An 11,687-nucleotide genomic window follows, 5' to 3' on the forward strand; every position below is an offset into this window, starting at 1 on the left:
TTCCTTTCTTCTCCTTTTTCTTCCTTTCTTCTCCTTTTTCTTCTTTGCTTGTGCTGGCTGGAGTGTTGGGGAGGAGGGGGCGTGGGGCTTACCGGCCAGGGGTGTCGACGGCGCGCGGCGAGGAGGACGGCGGCGCGCGGCGAGGAGGACGGCGACGCGCGGCAAGGAGGGCGGCGTGCGGCGAGGAGGACGGTGGCGGCGAGCAGGACGACAGCGACGGCGAGGAGGACGACAGGCGGCGGCGAGCAGGACGGCGGGCAGCCTGACGGCGTCGTCGAGTTCGTCGCTTGCCGCGCCGGGCAGGAGAACGAGAGGAAGAGAAGAGAAAATGGACGATTTGGGTTCGAAATTTTCTAACTCCCGCTTATAGAGGTGGATCTTTAGTCCCGGTTCGAGGCTCGATCCGGGACTAAAGACCCCTTTAGTCCCGGGTGGCGCCATGACCCGGGACTAAAGACCCTTTTTCGGGCAGACTAGAAGGCGGGAAACAGGGGCCTTTAGTCCCCGGGCGTGGCTCCAACCGGGACTAAAGGGAGTCTTTACTCCCGGGTGGCGCCACGACCCGGGACTAAAGGCCCTTTTTCGGCGGACAAGAAGGCGGGAACCAGGGGCCTTTAGTCCCGGGGCGTGGCAAGAACCGGGACTAAGGTTTTGCCTATATAAACCCTCGCCCCTGCCCGCCATATCCCCTGTTTTTTTGTTGTTGAAGTGTGACCATGCCATGCTCTTGCCACTCTAGTTCATGCACATGACGTGTTCGATGAAATGCCCGAGCCACTCTACTTAACCTTTCTCCTCTCCAAACTCGACCTCCAAGCTTCATTTTCCTTAATATTTGTCTAGGTTTGGCCGTGCACACTAACTGCGAGCACCACCGTGGTGAGCCTCTTGTTCTTATCTTCTTTTTAAAATCAAAAAAATCTTACTTGTATGATTTAGATACATACTTGTATAAATTACTCACTTTCATTATTTTTTGTTATTATATAGTGCGGTGGTTTTGGTATCCGCCTCCGTCGGCCCTCGTCCTGTCTATGATTCGGATGTGGTATATATTATCTTTTATAACTATTTGTTTTATTTAGTGTTTATGACAACTAAGACGACCAATGTGACATATATTTTTTTAATCTAGGAGGTATGTGAACCGGAAATTCCAACCCACATAAAAATTCTTGTCGAGAAGTTAAATTTGGTTGAAAAAAAAACAAATATTTGAAGAAAAAATTGAAAATAATTGGGGATAAGAATATGGAACTGGAGTTGCATGTCGCCGATGTCATCGAGGATCATAAGATGAAGATCGATGCGATGCGGTTGAAGATGGATGCAATGCGCTTGAAGATTAGGAATATTAGAAAATATGTCATTGATAAAGAGGCTTGGTATCATTATGCTGTTGGGTCAATTGTTACCTTAGTTGCGAATTTGATCGCGTTTGTTGTTGCATTTAAATGTTTTACATAGTTGTATGTTGTTTTATGAGAGAACTTTATGTATTTATTTTTTGCAATAATAACATTTGATCACTACTGTTCTTTGGCTTTAATGTGATGATGAACTTGTATTAATTTGGTCATATGATCTGCAATGATTTGTTGAACTTATTTGAACTCCATACTTTTTGTGTGTTCAAAATGCACCATTCAAAGGCACACCACAAAATTTCAACAATTTCTGACTTCATTTGATATATTTCGTGCATTTACTTATTTTTTTGAGCTAGTTGACCCTGAAATTGAAAAGCACTAGAAATGAACTCTGAAAATGTTGAAAGTTGGCATGCTATCATCATTTCACCCACATAGCATGTGCTAAAGAGTTGAGAGGGCTACGACAAAAACTGGATGCACTTCGTGTACAAAACGGACAATCTCTCTCAAAGTATCAGGGTTTCGAACGAGAACTCATCTCTTACAAAGGGATTTCATTTTTTTGAACTTATTTGAACTCCATACTTTTTGTGTGTTCAAAATGCACCATTCAAAGGCACACCACAAAATTTCAACAATTTCTGACTTCATTTGGTATATTTCGTGCATTTACTTTTTTTTTGAGCTAGTTGACCCTGAAATTGAAAAGCACTACAAATGAACTCTGAAAATGTTGAAAGTTGGCATGCTATCATCATTTCACCCACATAGCATGTGTTAAAAAGTTGACAGGACTACGACAAAAACTGAATGCACTTCATGTACAAAACGGACAATCTCTCTCGAAGTATCAGGGTTTCGAACGAGAACTCATCTCTTACAAAGGGATTTCATTTTTTTGAACTTATTTGAACTCCATACTTTTTGTGTATTCAAAATGCACCATTCAAAGGCACACCACAAAATTTCAACAATTTCTCACTTCATTTGGTATATTTCGTGCATTTACTTATTTTTTTTTGAGCTAGTTGACCCTGAAATTGAAAAGCACTACAAATGAACTCTAAAAATGTTGAAAGTTGGCATGGTATCATCATTTCACCCACATAGCATGTGTTAAAAAGTTGAAAGGGTTATGACAAAAACTGAATGCACTTCGTGTACAAAACGGACAATCTCTCTCGAAGTATCAGGGTTTCGAACGAGAACTCATCTCTTACAAAGGGATTTCATTTGTTTTGAAATTATTTGAACTCCATACTTTTTGTGTATTCAAAATGCACCATTCAAAGGCACACCACAAAATTTCAACAATTTCTCACTTCATTTGGTATATTTCGTGCATTTACTTATTTTTTTTAGGCTAGTTGAACCTGAAATTGAAAAGCACTACAAATGAACTCTGAAAATGTTGAAAGTTGGCATGCTATCATCATTTCACCCACATAGCATGTGTTAAAAAGTTGAGAGGGCTACGACAAAAACTGAATGGACTTCGTATACAAAACGGACAATTTCTCTAGAAGTATCAGGGTTTCGAACGAGAACTCATCTCTTACAATGGGATTTCATTTTTTTGAACTTATTTGAACTCCATACTTTTTGTATGTTCAAAATGCACCATTCAAAGGCACACCACAAAATTTTAACAATTTCTGACTTCATTTGATATATTTCGTGCATTTACTTATTTTTTTTGAGCTAGTTGACCCTGAAATTGAAAAGCACTACAAATGAACTCTGAAAATGTTGAAAGTTGGCATGCTATCATCATTTCACCCACATAGCATGTGTGAAAAAGTTGAGAGGGCTACGACAAAAACTGGATGCACTCCGTGTACAAAACGGACAATCTCTCTCGAAGTATCAGGGTTTCGAACGAGAACTCATCTCTTACATGGATACTATGAAAATGAAAAGTGTTTGAAATTTAGTACATTCGATACATGCATTACATAAAAGGTTTAATACATTATTACATTATTGCACCAATATTCCTATCTATTATTTCTGTTTTCTTCTGGGTCGTAGCCATGGAGAATCTTCATCATTCAGTAGGATGCTTGGGTCAGTTTTCACTTTGAAGGGCGGAATTTCATGAAACTTATTATAATCTTCTGACATGTGTGTCTTGTCATCTACTCCCACGATGTTTATTTTCCCTGGAAGAACTATGTGGCATTTTGGCTCATCCGACGATATCTTCTTTTGCTGATTTCTTTTTCTCGTTAATGTAGACATGTCCTTCGCATAGAAAACCTGAGCGACATCATTGGCTAGGACAAATGGTTCGTCCATGTACGCAAGATTGCTGCGATGCACTGTTGTCATGCCGTACTTTTGGTCTACAACTACCCCGCCTCCTGTCAGCTTCACCCATTTGCACCGAAATAAAGGGATCTTTAAAGTAGGTCCATAGTCAAGTTCCCATATCTCCTCTATGTACCCGTAATATGTTTCCAAACAGTGCCCATTCTCGTCTGTTGCATCAAAGCGGACACCACTGTTTTGGTTGGTGCTCTTTTTATCTTGGGCAACCGTGTAAAATGTATTCCCATTTATCTCATACCCTTGGAAAGTACATATAGTCGAAGATGGTGGCCTGGCCAAACAGTACAACTCATCTTCAACGGTGTCGTCATTCATGAGATGTGTCTGCAACCAACTGCCGAAAGTCTTCTCGTGTTCCCCTTTAATCCAAGAGTCAACCTTCCCCGGGTTTTCGGAGCATAGAATATTCTTGTTTCTCACGATATACGGAGCCACCACGGTGGAATTGTGTAGAACTGTGTAGTGTGCTTGAGAGAAAGAATGCCCGTCCATACATACTTTTGCTTTCCTTCCTAGTGTGCCTTTTCCTGTCAGCCTACCCTCATACCGAGATTCAGGAACACCAATCGGCTTAAAGTCAGGAAGAAAGTCCACACAAAACTCAATGACCTCCTCTGTTCCATAGCCCTTGGAGATGCTTCCTTCTGGCCTAGCACGGTTACGAACATATTTCTTTAAGACTCCCACGAACCTCTCGAAGGGGAACTTATTGTGTAGAAACACAGGACCGAGAATTATAATCTCTTCGACTAGGTGAACTAGGAGGTGTGTCATTATATTGAAGAAGGATGGCGGGAACAACAACTCAAAGCTGACCAGACATTGGACCACATCAATCTCTAACCCTGATAGACTTTCTCGATCGATTACCTTCTGAGAAATTGCATTGAGGAATGCACATACCTTCACAATTGCCAGGCGAACATTTTCCGGTAGAATTCCCATCAATGCAACCGGAAGCAATTGCGTCATAAGCACGTGGTAGTCATGAGACTTTAGGTTTTGGAATATTTTGTCTTTCATATTTACGATTCCCTTTATATTCGATGAGAAGCCAGTCGGGACCTTGATACTGAACAGGACTTCAAAGAAGATTTCCTTCTCTTCCTTAGTAAGAGCGTAGCTGGCACGCCCTTGAAACTGCCCTGGATGCATGCCATCTCTTCCTTTATGACGTTCCTGGTCCTCCCGTGCTTCCAATGTATCTTTTGACTTCCCATACAAGCCCAGGAAGCCTAGAATATTCACGCAGAGATTCTTCATCAGGTGCATCACGTCGATTGCCGAGCGGACCTCATGGACTTCCCAGTAGGGTAGCTCCCAAAATATAGATTTCTTCTTCCACATGGGTACGCGCTTATCACGGCCGTTAGGAACAGGTTGGCTGCCAGGACCCTTTCCAAAGATTACTTTTAAATCTTTGACCATATCAAATACTTCAACACCAGTACGGATGACAGGCTTCCCCCGGGGTTCTGCCTTGCCATTGAAATGCTTGCCTTTTTTATTTAAGGGATGCTTGGGCGGAAGAAAACGACGATTGTACGGATACACGTTCTTCCTACAGTTATCGAGATATATACTTTCTGTCTGATCCAAACAGTGCGTGCATGCATTGTATCCCTTGTTTGACTGTCCTGAAATGTTACTAAGAGCAGGCCAATCATTGGTGGTTACGAAAAGCAATGCTCGAAGGTCAAATTCCTCTTGTTTGTGCTCGTCCCACACACGTAGACCTAGTTCGGCCCACAACTGTAAAAGTTCATCAACTAATGGCCTTAGGTACACATCAATATCGTTGCCGGGTTGCTTTGGACCTTGTATAAGCACTGGCATCATAATGAACTTCCGCTTCATGCACAACCAAGGAGCAAGGTTGTAGATACATAGAGTAATGGGCCAGGTGCTGTGACTGCAACTCTGCTCCCCAAAAGGATTCATGCCATCTGTACTCAGACCTAACCATAAGTTCCTTGCGTCAGCTGCAAATCTCGGGAACTCTCTCTCGATTTTTCTCCACTGCCGACCATCAGCGGTGTGCCTCAACTTATCGTCTTTCATACGATCTTCCATGTGCCATCGCAACAACTTCGCATGATCTTTATTTCTGAACAGACGTTTCAACCGTGGTATTATAGGAGCATACCACATCACCTTGGAAGGAACCCTCTTCCTGGGTGGCTCGCCCTCAATATCACTAGGGTCATCTTTTCTGATCTTATACCGCAATGCAGTGCATACCGGGCATTTATCCATATTCTCGTACTTCTCACCGCGGTAGAGGATGCAGTCATTAGGGCATGCATGTATCTTCTGCACGTCTAATCCTAGAGGAAAGACAAGCTTCTTTGCTTCGTACGTGCTGGCGGGTAATTCGTCCTTTCTTGGAAGAATCTTCTTCATCACTACCAGCAACTTTTCGAATGACGAGTCAGTCACACCGGTCTCTGCCTTCCACTTCAACAATTCCAATGTGCTACCCAGCTTCTTCTAGCCATCTTCACAAGTTGGGTACAACAATTTGTTGTGGTCCTGTAACATCTGCTCGAACTGCAACCTCTCCTTTTCTGTGTCGCAACCTCGCCGTGCATCAGAAATGACCCGGTCAAGATCATCAGCGGGCTCATCTGGTTCCCGTTCTTCATCCTGATCTTCTTCTTCATTGTCTTCCATTGAGGTATCAGCATACTCAGGGAACATAGATCGGTAGTTGTCATCATCATTCTCTTCTTCTTCATCGTCGTCTTCCATCATAACCCCTCTTTCTCCGTGCTTGGTCCAAACATTATAGCTTGACATAAAACCGGACCGAAGCAGGTGGCTCTGAATGACTCTTGAGGAAGTGTAATCCTTCTCATTCCGACATTCAACACATGGACAAAACATATAGCCACCACCATGCTTGTTCGCATCGGCTGCATCTCGAAAAGAATGCACGCCTTCTCTGTAAGCGGTTGTGTGTCGATCACCGTACATCCATGGATGGCTCATCTGCGTTATACGACAGTATATCAAATACAATCACGATCCTAAAAATTAGTACCGCACGGTCTAAACGAGGAAATATAGTTGCTAACCTTTTAGAATAAGTAGAAATAAAGAGGAAGAGGTTTAAGCGTGGCTCGGGAATCTCATATCGTAGTTGTGTTCGGTGAACTGAAGCGACATCGCTCTAACACACATTTCAACAAACACCTCTAGTGCATCAAAAAAAGTGGAGAGCAAGCACCCACCCACAATCCTCCATCCAAGAAAAATGCAATGAAGAGGGGAGAGGGGGGGCTGTGCTATATATAGGCAGAGGACTTTAGTCCCGGTTTGAGAGGCAAACCGAGACTAAAGGTGGTGCACATGCGGGCTGCCCACCGCGTAGCCCTTTAGTCCCGGTTTGGGACACGAACCGGGACTAAAGGCTCCTTACGGGCCGGGACTAAAGCCTCGAGGGAGGATATGAGAATTGGGGCGACGTGGCCGGGCCTTTAGTCCCGGCCCAGAGGCAGGCCGGGACTAAATGGTCCCAGCCAAAGGCCCGTTTTCTACTAGTGTGGAAATCACGTTAGGAGACGCTACAAAACTCCTAGACAATATCATGACCAATTACTCTCAATGGCACACTGAACGGTCGCCTGCTAGAAAAAAGGTGCACGCTATAGAAGAGATTAACTCGCTTAGTGCTAAGATGGACGAGTTGATGAATTTGGTTGCTAGTAGAAATGTTACCGTAGATCCTAATGACATGCCACTATCTTCTTTGATTGAGAGTAGCAACGTTAGTTTGGATGTGAATTTTGTTGGTAGGAACAATTTTGGCAACAACAGTGATTTTAGAGGAAACTATGTTCCTAGGCCTTTTCCTAGTAACTCCTCTAATAATTATGGCAATTCCTACGACAAAACTTATGGAAATCATAACAAATTACCCTCTGATCTAGAGAGTAATATCAAGGAGTTCATCAACTCTCAAAAGATTTTCAATGCGTCCATAGAGGAAAAACTACTCAAAATAGACGATTTGGCTAACAGCGTTGATAGGATGTCTTGTGATATTGATGCTTTGAAAGTTAGACGCGCTCCTCCCAAGATCAACTTGGATGAAACTTTGAAAGCTATGCGTATCTCCATGAATGAGAGCAAAGAAAGAACCGCCCAAATTCACGCTAGACATGAATGGTTTAAAAGGGTGCATTCTAGTGATGCAAATCACGAAGATCTTAAAGTGCTTGGTGTGTCTCCTCTTGAATCTTTGTTTTCGCATGTCAAACCTACTTATGGAGGGGCTGGATATGAATCCACTTTGGTTGAAAAACGCCCGGATGATTCGGAGTTCACCTATCTTGATGATAAAGGTGTGGAGAGTGGATTAGAAGAAGTCAAAATTTTGGGTGGTAATGAGACTCCCACTTTGGGTTTCAAGGAATTAAATTATGATAATTGCTCCTTGTTTGAATGCATTTCTTTGATGCAATCCATTGCAAACTCTCCACATGCTTATAGCCAAAGCAAAGCCTTTACCGCGCATATCGTAGATGCTATGATGAAATCTCTTGAAGAGAAGCTCGAACTAGAAGTCTTGATTCCTAGAAAACTTCATGATGAGTGGGAACCTACTATCAAAATCAAGATAAAAAACTATGAGTGCAATGCTTTGTTTGATTTGGGTGCTAGTGTTTCCGTGATTCCAAAGTCTTTATGTGATATTCTTGGTTTTCATGAGATTGAAGAGTGTTCTCTTAATTTGCATCTTGCAGATTCTACTATCAAGAAACCCATGGGAAGGATCGATGATGTTCTTATTGTTGCAAATAAGAACTATGTACCTGTGGATTTCATTGTACTTGACATAGATTGCAATCCTTCATGTCCCATTATTCTTGGTAGACCTTTCCTAAGGACTATTGATGCTAACATCGATATGAAGGAAGGGAATATTAGATTTCAATTTCCCTTAAAGAAGGGCATGGAGCACTTACGTAGAAAGAAAATAAGATTGCCTTATGAATCTATGATGAGGGCTACCTATGGTTTGAGCACCAAAGATGACTATACATGATTCCATCACTTTCGCCTAGCTAAGGGCGTTAAACAAAAGCGCTTGTTGGGAGGCAACCCAACGAATCTATCCTTTTTCTTTTTGTTTTGTGTTTTCCACACTTTCATAATTATGTTATGATTGTGTTTTTTGTGTTTCTTTTGCGTTTGTGCCAAACAAAACCGTTATGATTAGTCTTGGGGATGATCGTTTGGTCATGCTGAGAAAGACAGAAACTTTCTGCTCACGAAAAGAATTTTTTTTTGTGTAAGAGATTTTGCGTTGATTTTTTTTCTTATGATTGCTACGCAAATTCTTCAGACTGTCGTAATTTTTCGGAATTGTTTAAGTACCAGAGGTGAACGAAACATATAGATTGCTACAGACTGGTCTGCTGTTAACAGATTTTGTTTTTGTTGTGTTGGTTGCTTATTTTGATGAAACTATGGATAGTATCGGGGGGTATTAGCCATGGAAGATTGAAAGTACAGTAACCCAACATCAGCACAAGTAGAATTTAAGTTGATACAGTACCTAAGGAAGTGGTGGTTTGCTTTCTTGTACTAATGTTACCACGAGTTTCTGTTTAAGTTTCGTGTTGTGAAGTTTTCAAGTTTTGGGTGAAGTTCTTATGGACAAAAAGATAAAGAGTGGCAAGAGATCAAGCTTGGGGATGCCCAAGGCACCCCAAGAGATTCAAGGATGCCGTAAAAGCCTAAGCTTGGGGATGCCCCGGGAAAGCATCCCCTCTCTCGTCTTCAATCCATCGGTAACGTTACTTGGGGCTATATTTTTATTCACCACATGTTATGTGTTTTTGCTTGGAGCGTCTTGTATCATAGGAGTCTTTTATTTTTTTTGTGTCACAATCATCCTTGCTGCACACCTAGAGAGAGACATGCACACACCGTGATTTTGTCGAGCTTCACTTATATATTTTGGTAGACAATTCAGCTCACATGTGCTTCACTTATATCTTTTGAGCTAGATACTTTTGCTCTGTGTGCTTCACTTATATCTTTTAGAGCGCAACGGTGCATGGATTGGTAGTAGATATATGCTTTGAAAGTAGTCTCAAAAGGGGTAGTTATCCAAAGGGATACGAAAACTTCCTCCTTCATGTGCATTGAATAGTTAGAGAAGTTTGATTCATCTCAATTAGTTTTGAGTTGTGGTTATGGTAATATTGAAATCTTGCTAGTGAGGTGTTGTGAATCTAGAAATACTTGTGTTGAAGTTAGTGATTCCCGTAGCATGCACGTATGGTGAACCGCTATGTGATTAAATTTGAGCATGATTAGTCTATTGATTGTCATCCTTTGCGTGGCGGTCGGGATCGCGCGATGGTTTATACCTACCAACCCTTCCCCTAGGAGTATGCGTTGAATGCTTTGTTTCGATTACTAATAAAACTTTTGCAACAAGTATATGAGTTCTTCATGACTAATGTTGAGTCTATGGTTTAGATGCACTTTCACCTTCCACCATCACTATATTCTTAGTGCCGTGCAACTTTCGTCGGTGCACAAAACCCACCATTGGCCTCCCTCAAAATAGCCACCATACCTACCTACTATGGCTTTTTCAAAGTCATTCCGAGATATATTTCCATGCAACTACCACCATGATATGTGCCACCACGTCTACATTGCCACTGCATGATCGTAAGATAGCTAGCATGATGTTTCCATTGATGTCTATGCCATGCTAGATCATTGCCACGGTACACTACCGAAGGCATTCCATATAGAGTCATAATTGCTCTAATTTTTGAGTTGAAAGTGTGATGATCATCATTATTGGAGCATTGTACCATGTGAGGAAATAGAAGAGGCCAAAGAAGCCCATAAAAAAGAGGCCAAAGAGCCCACCATAAAAATGAGAGAAAAAGAGAGAAGGGACAATGCTACCATTTTTTTCCACACTTGTGCATTTTGAGCACCATGATCTTCATGATTGAGAGTCTCTCGTTTTGTCACCATCATATAGCTAGTGGGAAATTTTCATTATATAACTTGTCTTGTATATTCCAATGATAGGCTTCCTCAAAATTTCCTTAGGTCTTCGTGAGCAAGCAAGTTGGATGCACACCCACTAGTTTTCTTTAAGAGCTTTCACGTACTTATAGCTCTAGTGCATCATTTGTATGGCAATCCCTACTCATTCACATTGATATCTATTGATGAGTATCTCCACAGCTCATTTATATGCCTAGTTAATGTGAATATCTTCTCCTTTTTTGTCTTGCAAACTCCACCACATTCCATACCATCTATAGTGCTATAACCATGGCTCTCGCTCATGTATTGCGTGAGAGTTCAAAATGTTTGAGAAAGTAAAGGTGTGAAACAATTACTTGACCAATACCGGGGTTGTGCATGATTTAAATTCGTTGTGCAATGATGATAGAGCATAGCCAGACTATATGCTTTTGTAGGGATAACTTTCTTGTGGCCTTGTTATTTTGAAAGTTCATGATTACTTTGCTAGTTTGCTTGAATTATTATTGTTTCCACGTCAATAGCAAACTATTGTTTTGAATCTAATGGATCTGAACATTCACGTCACATAAGAGGAATTACAAAGGACACCTATGCTAGGTAGCATGAAAGCATCAAAAATTTATTCTTATCACTTCCCTACTCGAGGACGAGAAGGAGTTAAGCTTGGGGATGCTTGATACGTCTCAAACGTACCTATAATTTTTGATGGTTTCACTCTGTTATCTTGTCTTCTTTGTATGTTTTATGTACCTTTTTTATATCTTTTTGGGGACTAACTTATTGATTCAGTGCCAAGTGACAGTTCCTGTTTTTCCGTGTTTTTGACTCTTTTCAGATCTGATTTTGGAACGGAGTCCAAACAGAATAAAATCCCCGAAATGATTTTTTCCCGAAAGAAAGAAGACCAGGGAGCCTTTGGGACAAGCCAGGTGGGTCCGAGGGAGCCCACAA

The sequence above is a fragment of the Hordeum vulgare genome, chromosome 7H (assembly GCF_904849725.1).
Source record: "Hordeum vulgare subsp. vulgare chromosome 7H, MorexV3_pseudomolecules_assembly, whole genome shotgun sequence".
NCBI classification, from domain to species: Eukaryota; Viridiplantae; Streptophyta; class Magnoliopsida; order Poales; family Poaceae; genus Hordeum; species Hordeum vulgare.